Source organism: Haliaeetus leucocephalus, unplaced genomic scaffold (genome assembly GCF_000737465.1).
Source record: "Haliaeetus leucocephalus isolate CR32 unplaced genomic scaffold, Haliaeetus_leucocephalus-4.0 Scaffold526, whole genome shotgun sequence".
NCBI classification, from domain to species: Eukaryota; Metazoa; Chordata; class Aves; order Accipitriformes; family Accipitridae; genus Haliaeetus; species Haliaeetus leucocephalus.
In genome coordinates this window covers 3,035,057-3,057,233 of record NW_010972962.1, presented here as the reverse complement: position 1 = coordinate 3,057,233, position 22,177 = coordinate 3,035,057, and positions in this window count along the sequence as shown.

Below are 22,177 nucleotides of genomic sequence, written 5' to 3'. Positions count from 1 at the left end.
AACCACTTCCCCCTCTCCCTTTTTATCTGTCAGCTCCTGCTGGTGGTATCTGTCTCACACAAAAAGAAAAAAACCCACTGCAGTGACTGCAGGTGGCTCATCAGGCCAGGGTGCAAGCATTCCAGCTGAGGACCGCTGCATGTCTCGCCTTGCACCCTCACCGCCTCTGCTGCAGCTCTACGAGGAAAATAAAGGTAACTCCAAAATGCTGCTCTCCTTTTCTTAGGAACCTAGGCAGATGCATGCCCCTTCCAGAAGCTTTTTCAATCAGCTGCCCATACAGAGTCCATTCAAAGTCCCCTCACACCATTTCTTAATCATACCTAGTATCTGCTGCATTGTGCCTGGGAACTGAGGAAACAGACCCCAGGTTCCTGAATTATAATGATTTCTTTGCAGTGATTTGAGGCTGTCTCAGCAAGGCTTTTTTTTTCAGGGAGATTGAGGAACATCATATTCATCTGTGGGCTCCTAATCCCTTTAGACTAAAGACTACTTTCAAGAGTTTTTTCAAATTACTTTCAACTTCTTTGGTTAGATCTCACAGGAAAGAATCCACGGAAGATCTTATCTGAACCCTGGCATGCAATGACCTTGTTGCTCCATTTCATCACTGGTTCTAGGGTCACGTTATTAGGGATAATACTGGGAATTACAGGATTATCTTAGGCTTCCGGATACATTTTACATTGACTAATTTATTCTGTCTTCCCTTTCATGAATGCCTGATGTAATATATATGAGACAGAGGGTTTATAAGACTCTAAAGGTATTAAGCTTTCACCTAATCACTATTGTTTGAGGTCTTATGGAAACTCAGCCTGATCTGCAGCTGGGTATTACTAGTATCTGACCCCAGACATGTGATGGTACATTAAAAGTGCTAGTAAAGTATCTGGTTAGCAGATTCATGAAGGGAAAGTTAATGAACTAGTACTCTATGTATGCCGCTGTGCGTGTAAGTTATATCTGGCTGCCATGTGTGCCCAGAAGCAGTTCTTTCTCAGACTATGCTGAAAAGCTCTGTCACCACAAGTCAGGCGCACCCTTGATACTTTTCATAAGGCTCCAGAGGAAATTAATGTTAGTTCTTCCAGGTTATAGCTTTTATATGATAAAAAAACCCTACACCAGCTGTATCATATGGAAAACAGAAACAGATCAGAACTGAGACAGGTAACATAATCCACATGCAACTGATAATTCAAGTACAGGTCTGATGTGCAGCATTTGACAGAATGATAGATGAGGCCAGGGTTTACCTCCTTAAAACATCCTATATCAGTGGGAAAAATGAAAGCAACACAAAAATATGCAGCCTGATCGTGACCGAAGGCGAGCTGTAAAAAGGGAATAATTGTTATTGAAGGTGACCTTTCAGTCTGTAGTAAAGTCCCTTGTTATTTCAGTGTGCTTTATGCTATGACATATGTGACCAATCTGCAGGTATCAAGAGATTTTCTGTATACCACCAAGCTCCGAATTACTTGGTAGTAGTAGTGGATATACAACAGCAATGCATCCTGTACCCTTGTCAGAGCTGCCAGCCTTATGCACGGGACTGAAAGGCACTCAGTTAACAAGATGACTGGATGCTTAATAAATGCCTCGATGAGACAGAGAGGTAAAAAGCTTGGAGGTCACTCCCATGGTGTTATCTCAATATCAAACTGGAATAATGCAGCAGTGAGTCAAACCGAGGACATACTAAGCAACTAACATGAGGGCTTGTTTCTTGACGTGCTGCACATGAGACTGGTGAGAGCATCAAAGTGAGCCCTGCAGACAGCATTTTGGGTGAATCGTCCCTTCTACCTTTTAGTTACTCATTTGCAGACCCTTTTTGTGGAATAAGGCAAGACGTACTACACATAGAGGGACAGGCTGTGTTTTATGGGAATGGAGGAGGTGTACTTGTAGTGAAATCCATCTTGTGCCCAAAATCCAGTGCCAAATTTTTCAGTAATTATCTGTACCAGTAGCATGTAAATGCATCCCTTAGATTTTAATGCAAATGTTAAAAACATTCAAGTACGGAATTTATCATTGTCCACATAAAAATTCCTCTTCAGGATCCATCATTTGCCATTTGCCAAATTTGCCATTTGCCTCCCCTGTATCCTCATTTGCCATTTTCACTATCTCTTGGTTTGTCTCATCGGAATTCTTCTTTTAACCCGGTTTCATATCAAAGAAAGTTCTATCTTCATTAACGCACAATTTAACACAGAGAGAATGAAGATTTATGACATCTCATCTGCCCAAAACAGGAAATATTCTACCAACGCAGCTCAGCATGTCTGCAACTGCAAAGTCACTGAAGCTCATTGTCCCATGTCATGAAAAAGATCTCAGTTACAGAGAAGGTCTCATACTTTGCCAAATTTATAAATCTTAGAATTTTTGCATGGCTGAACTACTTCACCAATACAAAATGAAGGCCTTGAACCAGGGCTCTGCTATTTCAAACAAGAAATGAATTGTAGTTCTCACATACTACAGCAACAAGCATGGTGGATACACCTGGCTTGGCATGTAGAAGTCAGATAACAAAATTTAAATCCCCATTCTTTTGATTTTTGGCTGTTTGTTGTCACCCAGTGCATTACGGTTTGAACCTTCTCTCTCACGCATGATGCAACTAACCCAGGTTGGCAACAAGGAGACCGGGGCAAACAGCATTTGCTTCTCACAAGCTACTGAATTGCCATGCAGGCAGGGCCTTGGTGCCAAAGCAGAAACCAGTTCCTTTTTCTTTCCAATTCCCTTCTCTGCTAAGCAAAGGAAAGGGAAGGGTAGAAACACTCACAAGGAAGATTAACATGTCACTGATCCCATCTTCCCTTTCTTTTTCTGACTGGCTGCATGCTCCCATCACAGCCCGTCAGGTGGACAAGAGACAGTGTCTATGGCAGGGGCTCCCGCATCGTATGGTGGGAAGTCCAGGGAACCTGCTTGCCGCCTGTTTCGCCAGAACTGGCATTGTCTGTGGAAATGAGTCCACCAAGTTAAAGGTGAAATAAAGTAATCTGAAGTGATCAAGGCTTTCTATATCTACATTTTTGAATGGGATATTTAGACTCTTCATTCCTAATTATTTTTTTTATTTTCAAAAAAATCTTGTACAAAGTGAAAAGATAAAAAAGATCTTCCCCCCTCAAATCCTAAAGGAGGACCTTTTGAACCTGCTGACAGCCTCAGAAACAGACTCTTAATTCAGAGATGTGACAAAGCAGTTCATACTCCAGAATTCAAACTAAAAACAATTAATCAGATTTATGCCTGGCCTGATGCATGCTTTCCTAGCTCATAAATGCATTACATGTGGCATCTAGGAATAAAGTGTTCAGCCTCAAAAAGGAAGAGGAAATACACACGAATGAAATCTTGTGTGGGAATAGTCAGTGCTGTTCTTCCCTGCTTAGCAGTCTGAAAATGCTGCTTCAGCTTTGGCTATGTTTTCTCAACTTTAGCTGCACTATGACCTCAGATGACCCAGACTGCTATGAATCTGGCCACTGTACATTTGATCCAGAATACTAAACAACCAGTGTCATTTTCAGCCAGTGCTAAATCCAATCTGACCTAGATAGAAAAGCCCTTACATCCCATTGTTAATCCCTTCAGTTCCATCCAAGCAGTGAAGGCTGTAAGCAAACAGAGCACACAGACTTTAAGAAAAGCAGGCAAGCAAATCCGAGTTTCACAGAAATCTGAAAACTCAGACTTCAGGAGATCGACCCAAATAATCCCAGTCTCCATATTCTCTAAAAACATTATTTCTCTGTATTGCCCAAATGCTTCCAGACCATTCTGTTATGGCAAATAGATTTTATCTTTCTTCACTGTCTATCTCTCTAGGACTGGACTGGAGCAACAATGGATTTACTATCTCTTTCTGGTCTTCTAAAAAGGTACACCTTGCACAAATCTTCCAAGAAGTTAAAAAGAAAAGTTACAATTTTAAAATATTTTGCTTCAACATGCCAGACATTCCATTTCGCATTTCTTCCCTTAAAATCATGATTCTCAGCCACAGGCACTTCATCAGTATAGAAAGTGCTGATTTTCCCACAGTCTCTCCAACAGTCAGACAACAAACCTGCACCAAGATGGTTCAATTTCATTGGAGTCAGCACCTACTAAGCAATGTGGTTTAGGTTTCTTTTAAGCATTCAAGAACATTTTTCATAATAATGCCAGATGGCCTTGCAATCAAAACCTTTGCATTCAGCCCTTTACCTCCAAATTCGCTGCTGACAGTATATGGATTTGAATTTGAATGCACAATACAGAAGCTGTTTCAGATTTTCTCAAAAAAATAAAACAAATTACCTCTATAGCGAGAAATTTTCCAACTGCATTAACTGTTCTCTGGCTTCCACGCACCTTTCCAAATATTATGTGAAGAAAAGAGAGAGAGACATAAGACAGAAAAATTTCTTGACTACCATCACAAAAGAAATTGTTCCTTAATTACAAACAGGACACCCTTAAGCTGAGAACTGAAGAGGAAGGCAATCTATACCTTTCCCCATCATTTCACTTTGAAATATGGGGTAGGCAGAACCAATTGATGTGAACAGATTTAGTAAGATAAACACCAGTGACAACTTTTTATATTCAACAACACCAGGCCTTCTCCAGGACAAAGAATAGGAATGAAAATACTTGTTATGTACTCTTGCAAAATGTAGCATGTATTTAAAAAGAAAATATTTGCTTATCACTTGTGGCTGTATAATGTCAAACATACGGTAGCTACATGCTATTTTAACCTTACCCCCAAGCTACAAGGAAATTGAGTAGATAGTTGGTTTTCTAGTGTCTTTAAAGTAACTAAACATGAAAGGTCAGACTTAGGCAGAACAGTAAATAAGCTACCCAACAAGGCCAGTAGGGCTGAGGAAGCATGCTCATGTGCAATGGATATCCCAATGTTTGCTTAGAAACATGTCATAAATGTAACATTTAGTGATGGTTTAGAGTACTCCACATGAATAAGTAGTGGAATTTACACAGGAAAGAAAAGGATATGAGAGACTGATTCAGAGAGTAGAAAGATGGCTGCATTAACTCTCTTAGACCAGTTTCAATTAACTTTATGATATACTACCATAGTTACTGGTCCTGTCACAAAGGCCTGTCACAAAGTTGCCTTGCAGCTAATTACATAACTTTTTTTTTTAATCCCATATCACCACTGATAGCTATACATTTGACTGCTTTGTTCTGAGACCACTTGAAGCAGCAGTCACTAACTGTTGCAGTTTACAAATTTGCAGCGGACAAGACAACTCATATTGCAAGTAAAAAATTACAGCTTTCATTCAAACAAATCACTCACAGATATCCCTATTTTCTTTCTGTGGTTCATGGAATCAAAAAACACCTCTCTCACCCAGCTACAGAAAACACTCCCAAAACAATACTGTTTGCCAAATAAGCTCAGTAGGACTGCATCCACAATTTCCAGGTCCCTCTGTAGCTGCTCTTCAGCAGCAACAAACGAAGCTGCACAAGAGCTCAGCAGGACTGCAGAGCTAGCACTTGGCAGTGAAGCAGTCCCTGTCCCCAGCCACGGTCCAAAGCTATCCTGAGACCTTTCACATGTGCCATCTCAGTGGAGCAACATTCACAGGGACACAGGAATGGGATTCATGGGACAGAAACATCATGTGCCTCCTTCCACCATCATCCTGAGCCAAAGCCTGTGCTATACTTCCGAGAAACAACGGTGACTGGACCTTAGAAAATCACTAATTTAATGGAGGTGCAAGTGCCAATTTGAATAAACTCTGTTTAATCTGATATTCCCTCGCTGTAAACCTGTGATACTGTACTTTGCCTGAATTTTGATGAAATTTTATTTAACTGAAGTTTTGAGTGTTCCCCCTGACTTCCATAAGTTTGGGGTTTATTGTACACCAGTCAGTTCTCTCACATTCAGCATACAGTGCCTGTAAATTTCAGGTTAATTAACTCACATCTGGTTTTCCACAAGCAGAAATAGTAAGTTCTGCAGCCAACTACTATTACTAGCTAAAGTGCTTTGTACTCTCACTTGTCTGGGGATGAAACTAGTGCATCTTTGATTTTTAAATCTATATTCTTAAAGTCTGATGCCTTGTTAGAAGGCCAAGGGTTATTAATTTCAAAAACAGAAGGTAGAGTTTAATGAGTAATGAATAGCAGCTGTTGGAAACAAATCTTTGTAGCCCTGGGACCATCTTTCCCTATGTTACAATTACACTTTGATTGACCTCAACAATAACTAACAAGCATGCCCAGCTGGATCATAAACCAAGTATATACTATGTCCAGATATGGTGTAAAATTTCACATCAATGAAACACTCACTGTCAGTCTAACTTTGTCCCATCATATGTCAATCAGACTTACAAATAAACTTACTAGAGCTGGGACATGCGATTTCCTAGGGAAAAGAAGTTCTTTACTGGCAATGAATGCACAGTTTAGAAAAATCATGTGTACATAGGGATGGCTCTACCTCTGAAGAAAAGCCTTTTGTCATGACAGACGTGTGGGGTTTGTTCACTGTGTGAATATGTACGGGTTTTAAGAAGGAGAGGCAGTTTTCCAGGTTGCCTAAAACAGCTATATCCCCATAGTTGGGAGGCTGAAAGCAGAAAAAAATTAAGTGTGGGTTTATCCAGCGTCTGACATATTTTCTCTATGAAAGAATGTGCTGCACTGGGACCTAGTGTTTTTGAGGGTCTGTGGGTGGGAGGCCCGTGGAGTTCACTGGGGGTTCAGTGCCTCTCTCCTGTGGACGACCGCATAGTGCAACACCTAAATTTGGGATCTGTCTAAACAAATGGGAATAAAAATGCAGGGACAAACTGTTTATACACACAAAACCAGAAAAACCTGGCTTGTGCTGTTTGGTGGATGGATTACTCACAGTTTTACATCCTGTCTTATCAGATAGGAACTTTGGTCTATAGCCAAACAATATTAGGGATGAGCCACTGGTGAATAAAATACTCCAGCCTTGGGATTTATATATACTCACAGCTTTGTAATGCCTTAGCCTCCGTCTCCTGACAGTTCCAGGTGAAACAAACAGAAAAGCAACAGATCTTTCTCTCATCAAGTGACTGGACTTCTCCTAGGCTTCCCATTTAAAACAGCTATGTATTATTATTTGTATTATTATTTCTATTGCTAAACACTTACACTATTGTTTGTCTTTGCTTTCTTTTCTCCAACTGACACTTCTGCTCTATAATGGCGCATCGCTGATCTCAGTCTTCAAGAGAAGTCCTGTTATCAGGGTTTTCTGATCTCATCTGTCTTTACATAGAACTTCTTTATAGATTCTTATCCGATCTCAAAAATTTTGCTCAGGGGAGTAAATCCCAGTACCAGGGAATGAGTTGTATACTCCCACTGATTTAAATGGAATCAGAAATGTAATTAATTAAAATGCAGTTGGCAATGGCCTCAGTTCCAGCCACATGATTGCAGGTATAAACTGTAGTTATGGTATCATTTCAAAAAAAGTATACTGTTCTTTCTAGCATAAAGAAAAAGGGGGAAAAAAAAACAAAAAAAAACAAAAAAACAACCACTCACCAGTAGGTAAAATTACACTCCACCACCAGCATAAAGCAAACCCCCAGTACCTCACACCATCCCCTACCAGGTCATCAGGCAGACAAGCTGAGCTTACAGCACACACTAACTTTTGACAGACCCCAGCCCAGGTGGATGGATTTGGGAAGTGAATTCCAAAGCCGAGGTCAAGTGTCTCTGGCTGATCTCAGTTACAAGTGCTGCGCTGCAGGAAGGGAAGCAGCCTCCTGGGTAACCATTTGGGGCTTTATAGGTTCAAACTAACACCTTGAATTCTGCCCAGGAACTTATTAACAACCAGCAGAGCTGATCTAAAGTGTTCTTGGCATGAAGCTCCACATTGTGCACCAGCTCCAGTTTCCAAGGGTCTCAGCACACAGCCCCGTATGGAGTGCATGGCGATAACATAATATGGTGTCAAGGCGTCAAAGGCATGGATAACTGTGACAAGGTTTCTCCGCCAGACAGGAAAGGCCCATTTTTCTTAATAGCAACATAGGGGGAGAAAAGACATGGATATTTTGTCAAAGACTTTTCTTAAAGTGTTTTTATGCCCTGGACACCACTAATCTTGAGGCCCTTATAAAAGTTCCGTTATGGACCTGCCCTGTGCTTTGAGAATTTCCTGACCTCACCCTGATGAAATTAATAAAGTTACCTAGGTGTGAAAGCAGCGTGGGGGGTCACATCAGCCCCCAAACTCCTCAGGTGTAAAGATTAGCTAGGATATACTAGAGAAATTTTAGTGGATAGAATGTCTGTCTTTGTTCTCCACAGAGCTTATTTCTGCCATGCCCCATTGAAGGTTTATGGAGGTCAGTGAATTTCTCCCCATTCTCAATTCAGGACTGAGCTGTACCAAGTAGTATTTTTTGGAAAACCTATTTAAAATCATATATAATTGAGCTGTTTTTCTCCACATTTCTTCACTTGATACTTATTTTCTGACTGTAATTATATAAACAACTCAAATTACTTTAGGACTGGAGAAGAACCTAAAGTAATACTTCACTTTGCTTTAACACACTTGCTGAACCAAAAGCAGAAATAAACAAATACTTGTAAAGTAGATTCCTACATACATAAAGGCAATTTGAGTCTCAGATAGTCCAGGTGCAAGTGTCCAGCACAAAGTTGGGGACACAAGCTCTGACACACACAGACTGTCTGTGTTACCGGTTTATGAGCAATAATATGCAGTAGGGATGCAAACTATTCTAGACTGAACTAGTCAATGAACTAAAGTTCCTAGATATGCAAAGCAAAGTATTATTTTAGTTTCTTGTCCAGTCTGGAAAATTTTAAGAATTTCCTCTACAACTGAACTGATCTATGTAAATAGAAGGCTATGTGTTGAATTACCAAGAATGCATCAGGGTGTTTGCAGTTAAGTATCTTCTTTATAAGTGATGAGTCAACAACATAAGGCTCCTGGCCAAAGTAACAAAGCTGGCTAAAAAACTAGACATCAAAAGACCACTTCAGTTAAAAAGCTTTCTAAGAGAAAGGGATCACAGACAGACAGAAAGAGTGAGTGAAAGGCTACAGAGTGGGAAAGCTTCCTCCTCCATGATACTACAAACAGCAAACATTGAGAAAAATTCAAGCAGTCCGGTACCTCAAAAAAAAAAAAAAAAAAAAAAAAAAAAAGACCCATTTCTGAAGCTAAAGAATTTTAAAGTAAACATAGCTTAAAAAATGTATCTTTACTTTAAAATCCACTTACACTATACTACCTAGCTGGAAGAGAACTTCAGATCACTCTCCTCCTTTTGGAAGGAATTAAAATGAAGGACCAGAGCTCCGAATTGTTCCCACAGAAATGGTTGCACTTAGACCCAGATACACAAGAAATGACCTGAAAGTCAGAAAATTGTGTCATCAGGAGGTTCTCCCATATCTTTTCCCTTACCTGGGAAGGTATATGAGTTGCAACCCATCTTCAAGCCCTTGTTTTCTCTGAATTTTCAATTCAAAGAGAAATTCTAGACTATGGAGAACTGTGCAACAAATGAGTGGAATGCAAATCCTGAAGGATACCAGTTATTGCTATGCAATGGCTCAACAGAAAGCCCATGTGTTAATTCAGAACTGGTTATTTCAAACAGCATCCATCACATTCACAAGTTCCCAGAGTCTCAACTCAGAGTCTTTGGCAGAACGAGAATGGGAACAGAGACCCTTCCACAAAACAGCATGATTCCAAGATGTTTTAGCAATGGCATCGTGCTTTGTATGGATAAACATTGCTCCAGGCAGCTAACCTGCAGACAGAAGTTCCTTAAAAAGGTGAATGCTCAGGTTTTACTAAAGTGAGCTCCAACTACTATGAAGATTATGGCTAAACCCCTGAAGAACTGAAGAGAGCCAACCACCATCCACTCTCAAAATCTCTGCACAGAGGTGACCATTCCTTTAGGGCTTCACTCTAACAGAGACAAATAATTTTAGATATTATCTGAAGTCCCTGAGAATATAAAAAGGCAAAGTCTTTCTCATGTTGCTGTTCATCACCTGAGCAGAATAGCCACAGACAGGAGGAAAGAAGAGGTGCCTACATATATCACAACCAAATCTTACAAAACACCCACAGAATTTACATGAAATACATCTACAAATCCGAACGTGCCTACCTTAAGATTTATCCCACTCCTATTGGGACAGGCAAGTACTTGTTCCTAAGCCTATTATTACTTTTGTTTTTGTTACGTAAGATCCCCTGCCTTCGCCAACAAATGTTGAGACAATACAAACGTAAAATTTCTATCCTATACATCCTAATGTGTCTTGTATGTTGTACCAATTCTACCAGTGCAAACTCTGCCTCCATTGCAGGAAGAAAACATACAACTATTTGGATTGGATTTGGCAGGACTGAAAATAAACTGAAAAAATATTATGGAGATTATTAACCAGTCACATAGCACTGGAATCCAGAAACACTGATCTAGACAAACAGAAAAGTTTCCATTTGGCAAAGAAGAATACCCTGTATCAAACCCTGTTGAGATGCACCTTATAGATACAGCCGCAGTAAAAATACATATGATATTGATTTTGTAAACACAGCTCCACTTCAGAAGGACCCTGATTTTAACTGTGACTGACAGAAGCCCAAAACAGTGAGGTTTAAGAAATATTTGTCATAAAGTTGAAATCTTTCCTCCACTGACAGCAGCAAATATTTTTACATTAGGTCATCAGTTCAGACTTAGCTGATTGTTTGGGCACCAAACCAAAATAGGTTCTTCTTTTGCTGAGGCATTAAATAACCTGTCTTGAAAGTATCAAAAGACAACACACAGAATTTGAGGAGGGGTTTTACAGTATTCATGGACTTATCTAAAAGAAAGTCCATCTATTACAGTCACTAGAAAAAAATAAATAAATGCAGGAAATGCTACATCATACTACAGAAATATCTTGAAAGTGTTCTTTAAAGAAAAAAACCCAAAACTTTTACCAACTACCTCCACATTAAAAGAAAACAGAGGTCAGATGTGAATCTAAAGAATAGCAAGTTAATAAAGTATCCTCCTCTGAGCTTCCAGGAGAAGAAAAACAGAAGGGGGTGTTAAATCTTTGAATAAATCTCCAGTAAACACAGCCAGAAACGATGCTGCCTTCAGCCACATGAAAGAGAATAGAAGGATTTCTCTTTTTAAATTAGTCTTTATTGTCTGCTTCGTAAATTGTGATCACATGTGGTACTTATTACGATGAAATTTTATTGTTGCTATAGCCCTCTTCCTTGCATTTGGTGCTTTCTTTTTATTTTAAAAAGAAAAATGTCCACAATTCCTTCGGTTCTGTGACTGAAATTTTATGGCTGTGCACATGGCAGAGGGTCACGGTGACAACCAAGGAGCCTGGGTAAAATATAATATACACATTTTTAAGTTCAGATTCAATGCAGTAGAAAAGAGTCTAGATAGTGTTATCCCATCTCTCCATTTCATCCTCACATAGACATCTTTTTATAGGTAGGATGGGAATTGAAGTCTTAACGAGATTTTTCTGTGCCTGTGTAACTTCAGGACTTGCACTCCTTATTCGAAAGCCCACCAGAACCATTCCATTAGGCACAATTATTTAAGCCCTTTTACAACTGACCAAACCCTTTACAAACATGCCAAACAGGCAAAGCCAATTCACAGATTGACACAAATTCACCTCCCCACTGAGGCCATGAATCACCACATATATGAAACTAAAGAGAGACACTGATATGACCGCGGATAAACACATTCCTCACATTTTTTATTCCAGTTGGAAACTGACCCACGTTTGGTTTGAATTAAAGATTCATCGCACTGAAACAAATAACTAAATGGAAAGATATGAGTCCCTTTGAAGAGCGTGCAAATCAAATTTGGGTGATAATTAGCAGCAGACAATTGAAACCTACTGTTTATTTGCACAGAACCTGATGTTACTGAAACATGGCTTGAATTCAGGCACACTGAGAACCAAGTGAATGAGTTTTCAGGAATTAATTTAACAGTTTAATATCTGAGGTGGAAACAACCATGCTTTAAACAAAATGAGACAGATGTGCTCAGACCCTTCATTGCAGCTACTGTCCCCTACTGTACAGTTACTACACTTTCAAGACTTTATATGCCATAATTTTTTTCCCCGAGAATACTCCTCTCTTGGGAAAGTGATGCGTAGGGATGCCATAATTGGAAAGAAGAATAAGCTGCTCATAGTCAAGTTACAATGAAGTATTACCTCCTATAACGTCTGCCCAACTTAGTCCCTGTTTGTTTAACTTGGTTTGCCAGGGAGCATAAATACATGTGTCATCAGCTGCATGTTTGGCAAACCAAGCAGTTTTTTCTTGGGATGTGTTTGGCCTCAGCATAAGAGGAAGCATAACTTTGCAGCACAAGTGAAGATGAGAAAAATGGCTCTCCAGCACACAGCAGGCCGGAGTAGTAACTCCCATAAGATAGATTTGGCTAGAGATTTGGCCAGAGCATTGAAGTGAAATTTTGGTGTATTTTTCACTTCACCACATGTTTTATAGATTATTTTTTTCAGTCAGCCTGAGCCACCAGCAAATAAAAGAAGGCCTGATAAAGATTTTTAAAAGATTAGAAATGATAGCACCTTTGTGTTGAAGGGAACTAGCAATCGGGATAATGAATTAGACAGGAAAGAAATGCTGTTGCAAGCTTTAAGACACAGATCTTCCTGTATTGGGAGACTGCTCCCAGTTTGAGCTACTAAAGCCATCACTCCAAAAGAAGGAGACAGCGTTCATTTCACACTCGCTTTTATCTGCTGGAGTTCTGAACTACGCCAGTAAAATTTGATTCCTACTGCTTGTTATTGCCTCATTTTATATCAATTGACCATGACAACAGGGCTGGAGGGACAGTCATTAGTGCAGCAGAGATGGCAACACCTCTCCCACACAGGTCACTGGCAGTGGAGCGAGAGCAACATCCCAGGTCATGCGTGCTGGAGGCTGCTGGGTGGCTTTAAGAAGCGCCGAGGGCACCTACTGAGAGGCACTGCAGGTGTTCCCAGCCCTGGGCATGGATCGGCAAGGAGCCATCCCTCGCCAAGGAGAGCAAGGACCAGACCAACATGCTGGTCCTCACTCCAGCCCAACCCTGTAAGGGAAGCCATCGGAGCTTTCTCTGCAGGTCCCCATTGGTTTTTGCTCTGAACCTGCTGTTGCTGGAGAATTTGAGGCAGTCCCTCCCCTTCCCACCCAGACAGAAAACAGAGTGAAGCTTTAAGGCAACTGCTGTCCCATCTTGCTAAACGTGACCTACCTCCCATGTAGGTATTGCCCAACTTGACTCCTGTATCAATAATACAATTGCAAAGCCAACGTATTCTTTCAGGTCTCTAAGTTTTGCCTCTTCTGGGACAGCTAACTCAAATAATTTAGCACAGCTCCGGAGATCAGGTTTCTCTGGCCAAGGTTATGTTCTTCAGGATAAATGCATTTTTCTTCGAGTAGTTTGGAGGGTGTTCCCATGTATTTACCCCTCCACCCAGAGAAAGCACATTACTATTAAATTTCCATGTTACTGAAGCACAATGATTCGTTAAAGCTAAGATTCTATTAATCATAACCACAGTCACCTGAATTTTAAGCCTCCAGAGACAAACTGGGGCTTGGTCATCTGAGTGACTGACCACACTAACAGATTGCCACTAATCAACTGAGTATTCAGTAACAAAATGTAATTCTTTTAGCTGTCACAGAAGCTAGCAAAGCTTGACTCCTGTAAAACTCTTTCAGTAAAGCTTATGTTAACATTATTTAGTTTGTCACAAGCTAACATACATAATGAAAGAGACCAAACCTCACTTGAAGTACAGATCACATATCCAAGCTGTTAGAAATCTCAAAGTCCTGGCTATGAGCTAGAGGAGTTACTACCACAGGTATTTCAATCAGAAGGAAGAAGAAATTATCGCCCTAACTGACAGAGCTATGTTGGAAGAAGCTCTCACGTATTTTGGCAAAAATAAAAATTGTTGTTTATTTCCTTTAAGGAACTGGCACAAATAATACCAGTAAACTAAAAAAAAAAAAAAAAAAACCATCAGCTAACCAACCAAACAACTGTCTGCCCTTGCCTCCAGAAAATAAAAGCTTTGGGACATTGTAAAATACACTCCTTTGTACATTTAAGAACACATTCATGGACATTTTCCCTGCTGGCAACACCATTTATCAAGTCTACCATTTACCTTCCTCACCTCCCACTTCTTTCTAAGGTCACACTACAGCTCAGAGATGCTTGATTTGTGGCAAGACAATGCTTGTGGGAACACAGAAATAAGCAGCTCAGAGAAAATGTTTGGGCTAAAGGGAAGCAAAATGACCTTTTGTGTAAGCTCGTAACTGCAACCTTAGACAAACGTCTGCCAAGAATGGTATAGGCATAGAGGATCATGTATGGAGGATGATATGGCTCCTCAAGACCCCTTTCCAGCCTTCTTTCCAAGCAATTTACTGTTTCAGTCTACAGTTCTACTCCTGTGTTCACTTATTGTAAACCACCGTAATAACATCCCATTCCAATGGCTTTTAATCTTGATACAATCGAGTTAGCCCTGTGCAACTCAGAAACAACCTTAGCACCACTGCAAACACACTTTAACACCTTGAAAAATAACTCACATGATTTGCCATAAGATGACCAGCTAAAACAGAAGCAGTGCTGTATTGTGCGTACGTGAGTATTAACAGAGATCTTTTTTCAACAGAAATTAACCAAACTGAATTTTACAACTAACCAATATTTTCTATTTGGGGCTGATCTGTTTCATCATAGGCAAAAATAAAAATCAATCAGACGACAGGGTTTAAGACAAGGAAAGGAAATTGCAAATTGCATGCATTTTGATTTTTAGGAGCTGCAAAGACTGAAAACACAGGACTCTGAGACACACAAGCTTGGGGCTAATTGTGCAAGGTAAGTCCTTCCAAATGCCACTACAGTGAACAGAAAATCTGAAACAGTATTCACAAAATCAGAGCCCTTAGCAGAAACGTAGTATAGGTTACAATATTTTAATTACAGACATCAGCTGTTATTTTTCCTACTTGTATTTTATCCAAAAAGAACACCAATTTTACAGTGAAATTGACCTCTAGCAGTGAGCACACTGTGGCACACTGAATCTCAGAGAACCAGGTTTACCTGCCAGCCCGGCCACTGCCTTGCTGTATGACCACAGGACAGGCATTGCACAGCTGTGGGACTAAGCTTCTCCAACAGAAAAGCAGACATGATCATGTCAGCATCCTTCACAAAGCCCTTGAAGACTTCCTGATGAATTACAATATTGAAATCCCTGTTACGGTTTTTAGAAAGAGCAAACCAGCAAGAAACCTTCAGAGCCTGTCCTTGCAGCCTCCCCCTGTGCAGCCTGACAGGCTGGGCGGTGTGGGGGGCTGCCCGGTGGGAGAGGAGGGGAGCAGGAGCCCTGCACAGCTGCACAGCCACCCCACAGCTGCTTCTCCACGCCAGAGCCCACATCCCGGCACACGCCGAAGCATAAACTGCTTCCTCCACCTCGTGGAGAATCATGAAACTGATGTGCAAACCGCAGTCACCAAGAATGGATAAAATACAGAAATTTTAAATCCAGAGAAATACCCCTTCCCCAGCCCAGAAAGCTCCAGAATTTTTGGTAATAGTTTCCTGTTCCACCTGATCTATCATAAGTAGTTAAAAACCCTGGTTTTGTTTTATTAGTATAAAACACCATTAAATTTACAAGAGATTCAGAGAAGCAACTTAAGAGATCACTGCTGAGAAGGAATGGTCAGATCTTAAACTGCCCTGAAAGGTATAACTTTTACAAATTGTTTTCTCATTAAAAAGTGCAGGGAGTCCTCAATCAGGGTGTTTTTTTTCATCTCACTGCACTCCAGGTTTCAAAACCTTGTACCAGTAAATACCACTGCTGTTACACAAGACAGTAACTACTAATCTGTTATTATTCTGGAACAGTTATATTCTTAATAAAAGGGGGTTTTGCCTCATTTGATGCTTATCTTTGTTTCATTAGCTGTCCTGTTCTGCTGTATTTCAAGTTTACATGGAGGTATCCAATTCACCTTCTCTGCGTCAGCCACTATTTCACCAGGTTCCCTTTTACTTGATACCTTTGTAATCCCACAGAAACATTTTTTTAATTTCCTGTCTCTCAGCTTTCTCTTTTTGCTATGTTTTTTTCAGCATAACAGAAATTAATGCTTCATTCAAATTAATTTTAATAGAATTACAATATTATCAGCTTTTCCTGGCTTATTCCTGCTTCCTCAGATTTTGTTTGCTTTTTGACTACTCACTTATCTTAAACGGATGTTTTGATTGAAGTGTCCATACTGACACCCAACACAAAGTATGGTACCACACAGCTGAACTAACCAAATGTATTAACTGGGTGTTAATTGCATAGCAAGCAGCAGTGAAATTAGGTTTAAAATCAACACCCCATTAAGACAGCTGGGAGAAATTCACACTTTGCAGTACTATTGTGTCTGTGCTTACAGAACCTATACATGCTATTTCTTTCTGAAGAGTAGTCAAAATGCAGAAAAAATGGGTCTGCAGAGCAAATTTTAGCTTTTACCCAGATTCTATTGTCTACCTGCTCCCAATTCCTGCTTCCTTCTCTTGGGAAAATAAGAATTAAAAAAAACCCAACACTCCTCAAAACTCGTTATCCAGAGGTACAAGTGATTTAAGCCTAAACCCACTCACCTGGCTGAGGGTGAAGGAGGCCAGACCCCTGCATCAGGCTCAGTGCAGTCAAGCATCCCAACAACTAAGGTAGGCTCTAACCTCTGCACCCAGCCGGCACTGCATGCCCCTGGGTTGTGAGGACACTGACCCTGGAAGGTCTACACGTTCCTACAAGCAGAAGAGGAAACAGGAGTGCGCAGTCTTGAATACAATTTTTTACAACAATCTGTACCAAAAGTACATGCAACGGTAAATAGCCATTACCCATTACCAGGGCTAGCTAACGATTTCGTTACCACCTTTATAGGCAGCAGTTCACTGATGGGATTTACCCTTTGCCCTGCTGTGGCTGTTAAGTGCCTAGCCAGCTGGATGGCAGATTGCTCTTTGGCTGGATCCATTACAGCACAAAGGCACTAAATAAATAATAAATTTTTATCACAAGGACTGATTTCAAGGTGCAGAAAAAGCAGAGGCTCATATGTCTGAACAAGGACCTTCTAAGTTTGCCATCTGTGCTCATGCCAGCACTGCTTTCACCATGAGCTGAAGGGAGAGATCAAGACTGTTCTCAAGGGGGAAGCTGGCAGCTACTGCAGCAGTGGGTAACAGACTAGGTAACAGAGACTGTGGGTGAGGATGGACATTGAGTATTTTTAATGGTGAAAACAGGCAAGGCCTGTTAAAATGAAGAGCACTCACTCCATCCATCCAACGCTTTATGACTGCCTGCCTGGAGTTAGGAGCTATAGCATATAGCAGACTCCCCAACAGCGGATCGATAGCTGTGGCGTTTGATAACTACTCAAGAGCCAGCTCTGCTGAAGATGACACGCACTTCACTGCCAGTTGCTATTTTGGCTTCACAGAGACCAGTACTGGGATCTGGTATCTGTACCTGGGATGTATCCAGGGGTCTGGGAGATCGATGCTCTCTTCCCTGCAGAGTCAATGAGAGGAGGAAATTTGGCTCTTGGAGGAGGCTGAGGAAGTGGGAATTGATGCTAAGCATTTTGCTAGGGGACAGACTCTTACCTAGGAAATGGAGATGCTGTTCAGACAGGGCTTTGGCCTCATTAGGCTTGGTGTAACTTTTGTGTAGCACACAGACAAGCCTTTAGACAGACCTGACTACAGTACAAGGTACCCACCTGTGCTGTCTTGCGCACTGAGACAGGCGTCCGTGGAAGAAGAGCAGGCAGTCATGTAGTTAAAACGCTGACAGCCAAGGATAATTGCAGGTCCAAAAGGTAGGAATGTGGCGAGTGTGTGTAAGCACATGAATGCACTGTGTGACAATGTGCACAGGGCAGTGCTAACATGTTCTCTGCACTTAATCCATGAGAGCAGAAAAATTAAAAATATGTTCCCTTAAGCAGGATAAATAATCATACAGGCACCTGTTCTTTCTAAAATACTAAGCATTTGACTGGTAACAATCTTTTAACATGTTTCTGATGATATAATTCTCTTTCTAGGTCATGAAGAACTGAAGCCAATGTATTTTTCAATACACCCATCAAATGTGTGACCCCAAAAAGTTCAATTCAAAACTGCAGTCAGTGAAACTAAAGTTACATTTAGTATTGCACGCTTAAATATCCTTTCTTCACAATTTTTGTTGAATATTATTGGCACAGAATCACAGAATGGTTGAAGTTGGAAGGGACCATTGGAGGTCATCTTGTCCAACACCCCTGCTCAAGCAGGGTCACCTACAGCTGGTTGCCCAGGACAATGTCCAGATGACACAGCACTGCAAGATTTCTAAGGCAGTGCTGGACATTACTTAGTTGATCACTGCATCAGACATTATAGGCCTATAGTTTGTAGTTGATGCTTTTGGTGGAGGAAAAGCATGCAACCATTATTTCAATGCCCTCACACACTGTAGGCTACATCACTACAGAGGAGCAAATGGCCTGCCTATAAAGATTAAAGAGAGAATTACTGGAGTAGAAAAAACTGTGTGCAAAGGATCAACTGACCTGATGTTGCATAAGGGAAATAATATCAAAGGAAAAAATGTACTCACAATGAGATTTGGTTACATCTGTATAACTTTAAAACTTCCCCTCGTTACCCAAAGCCCACCAGAACCGTTCCATTAGGCACAATTATTTAAGCCCTTTTACAACTGACCAAACCCTTTACAAACGTGCCAAACAGGCAAAGCCAATTCAGATTGACACAAATTCACCTCCCCACTGAGGCCATGAATCACCACATATATGAAACTAGAGAGACACTGATATGACCGCGGATAAACACATTCCTCACATTTTTTATTCCAGTTGGAAACTGACCCACGTTTGGTTTGAATTAAAGATTCATCGCACTGAAACAAATAACTAAATGGAAAGATATGAGTCCCTTTGAAGAGCGTGCAAATCAAATTTGGGTGATAATTAGCAGCAGACAATTGAAACCTACTGTTTATTTGCACAGAACCTGATGTTACTGAACTACCTCTGGAATGGACACACACACACAAAGCTGAGTATTCTGCTTTCCACTCTCCCTTTTCTTTTTTTTAAACCTTTTACAGAAGACTGTCAGCTCACCAATGCTAAAGCTCCTGCAGCCTTGTTAAGTGAAGGAGGGGAAGCAAGAAGCAAGCAAAAATCCCCATTTTTTGGCTCTTCTTAAAAACAACACACTTTAACAATTTATGTCCACTTCTTCTCCTCTTCTCTCCATACACAACAAAACCGGATTTCAAGTCAAATATTGCCTTTAGATTGTAGTGCAGAGAAACAGATCTATATCTGCCTGTAACGCTTCGAGGCTCCCTTAACCTAGTCTCACCACTAGTGGCACGGTTAACTCCAACCTTCAGTCTCGCGTCCTTTCAATGCCTGGACGCTGGTATCAGAGTTGTAGCCATAAACCGCTATTAGCACCTTCAGGTCTGAGAGAGCATGGCAGATGAAAAAAAAACCCAAACCAAAACCAAAACAAACAAACAAATAAAAATAAATAAATAAAATAATTTTAAAAAAAACAACTGAATTTCCAGTTTACACTGTCACCAATAATCTTTCCCTGGTATCTAGATTAGTACTTATTTCTCCTAAACTGGCCAGGTAAGAAAGAAAAATACCTTAATCCTGCTTGGGGTACATGCTAAACATATCTGCAAGGAAAATAGCAAAGGGAGTCTCTTAGGTAGAGAGTTTACAAATTTAACACATAAACCTAAGTTCCCCCAAAAGTTATTACATCTCACTTAAGGAAAACAGGAGCACAAATACACAGTTATGATTATTTGTACGATCCTGCTTGATCACAATGGCTCTGAATTAAACTGGGCAGTCCCTGACAGAACACTGCTGCAGAAACAGGTCCAAGTGACTTAAGGCTAGAAGTATCTGAGAATGCTTATTTCCTTAGGGGCTTCAAATTTGATTGCCAAAGGATAAAACAACAAAAAATCAGACCAGGGTGGCACCTCTCTTTTGGCTTTTACAGATCAAACGTGGTGTAATTCAACTTTAGGAAAAGCAGGCGTTCAACTCCTTGGGAAGTAAGTTTTAACTCTCAGACTGGCTAACACAGAATTAAAATTGCCCTCCTTAACAGATGAGTAACACAATGCATTCTCACAAACTAAATACTAATTATTACAGGTGTCATAAGGTTGTATACATTTTCAGTAACAACTCAAAATCTACTCTTAACCTCAGAAAAAAACAGCATAGTAGTAAATAGATTCCATGCCTTCCTTACCTCTTGGTAAGGATTATGTTGCCAATGATGCTCATTCAGTATCATGAAAACACTTCCCCAGTTCCACAATATTTTGGATATTAATCACAATTTTTAGTAATGTTCTTGCTCAATTTAAAAATCAGACCTTGCACCTTAGGTATGTTCTTTCACAACCACCTTTCACACTGTTGTGTTGAGTCCATCCTTGCAACAATAAGACATAAAAATCTACATCCAAGTATAACATTCATTATGTTAAATTCATTCTTCACCCAGTACCATCCAGGTATTTCCACAGAGGTGCAAGGGGAAAAAAACACAGTATGTTTTAATAACATAAAATATGTTAATTATGTGTTCTAATACAGAAATGGATACAATCCTGTACAAATTCCTGTGTATACAAGGCATCCTGTGTTTTTAAAATCAAGTTCAGTCATTCAAATCTCAAACGTCCCTGCAAAATCCATCCCACACGCGCCTACCTACCTTCCTGCTCATCTCTTCCAAACCCTGGAGCCTCACCTCCCTTCAGCTTCACCTGCATTTCCTTCTCTGTACACAAAGGTTTCCGAGTCCCTGCTCCTGCACACTCGATATCCAACCTTTCACAGACACAGCAGACTGGTCTGTTATTTGCCCCTGTTAATAGGGGCCTTCCAAATCCCTGATTAATTTTACCTTGAAAGCAAGGTGAAATTGAATTTTTCAACCTCAGTAGTATTAGCCACATGCATTTTTATTCTGTTTGCCATTTGTCAGCCTCAGGTACACCTAGGAATAACAAGCTGTGAAATGAACTACAGCAGGTTTCCAGCAGTGTTATCTTCTGCTGCTGCTCACTTAAAGGATATGCACCACACATGTCATCCACAGTATGGATAAAAAAAGAGCCTAAAAGATCTATTAGGAAGTTTAAAAACAAATATATAGTTTCTGTGTATTATTGCATTTTGGAATGAGACTCTGGAAGAAGTTCTGAGATGAAATCAGCTTCAAATTCAACTGAATTTTTTTTAAAATTCAAATTCAGTAATAGTGCAGAAGTATTACTGTTCACAGCACTTAAAAGTACTTGAGAGAACAAAACAGACATTTATGTATGTCTTTTGTCACTGCTGGCCCAGTGGCTGAATGCCGCAATGTAAGAAAAGCATCTAAATACCCGCAATTATAATGTTAGCCTCTTGACTTCCAACGATAATCAGTGAAGCCAAATTAGGCCAAATTTTCTAACTGAATTTTTCTGCATGCAGCTCCCTTGAAGCCTATTAGCTGCCTGACTCATCAGCAAATGGAATCCACTCACGAAAATAACAGCATAATTTGTGATCATAGCTCTAGAAGTTATATGAAAAATTTAAAAAACAAGCACCTTTTTCCAGTGTTGTTTCTGCACCATCTGGTAATTTCAAAAAGCTGGCAGTTTTGAGTATCTCTGAAGTAATTCCTAAAGCTTGAAGTCAAGGAGAATCCAACTGCTGAGATGCAACTCAGGAATGTCATGCATTATTTTAATGATTTCAGCCTTGTACTTCTCCAATTAAATTTCACAATTTGTAATTTCTGAATTTAATTTCAGCTGCTGAACTTTAGTTTTGATCACAGTAATCCAGACAGGATTTTAGCCTCATATA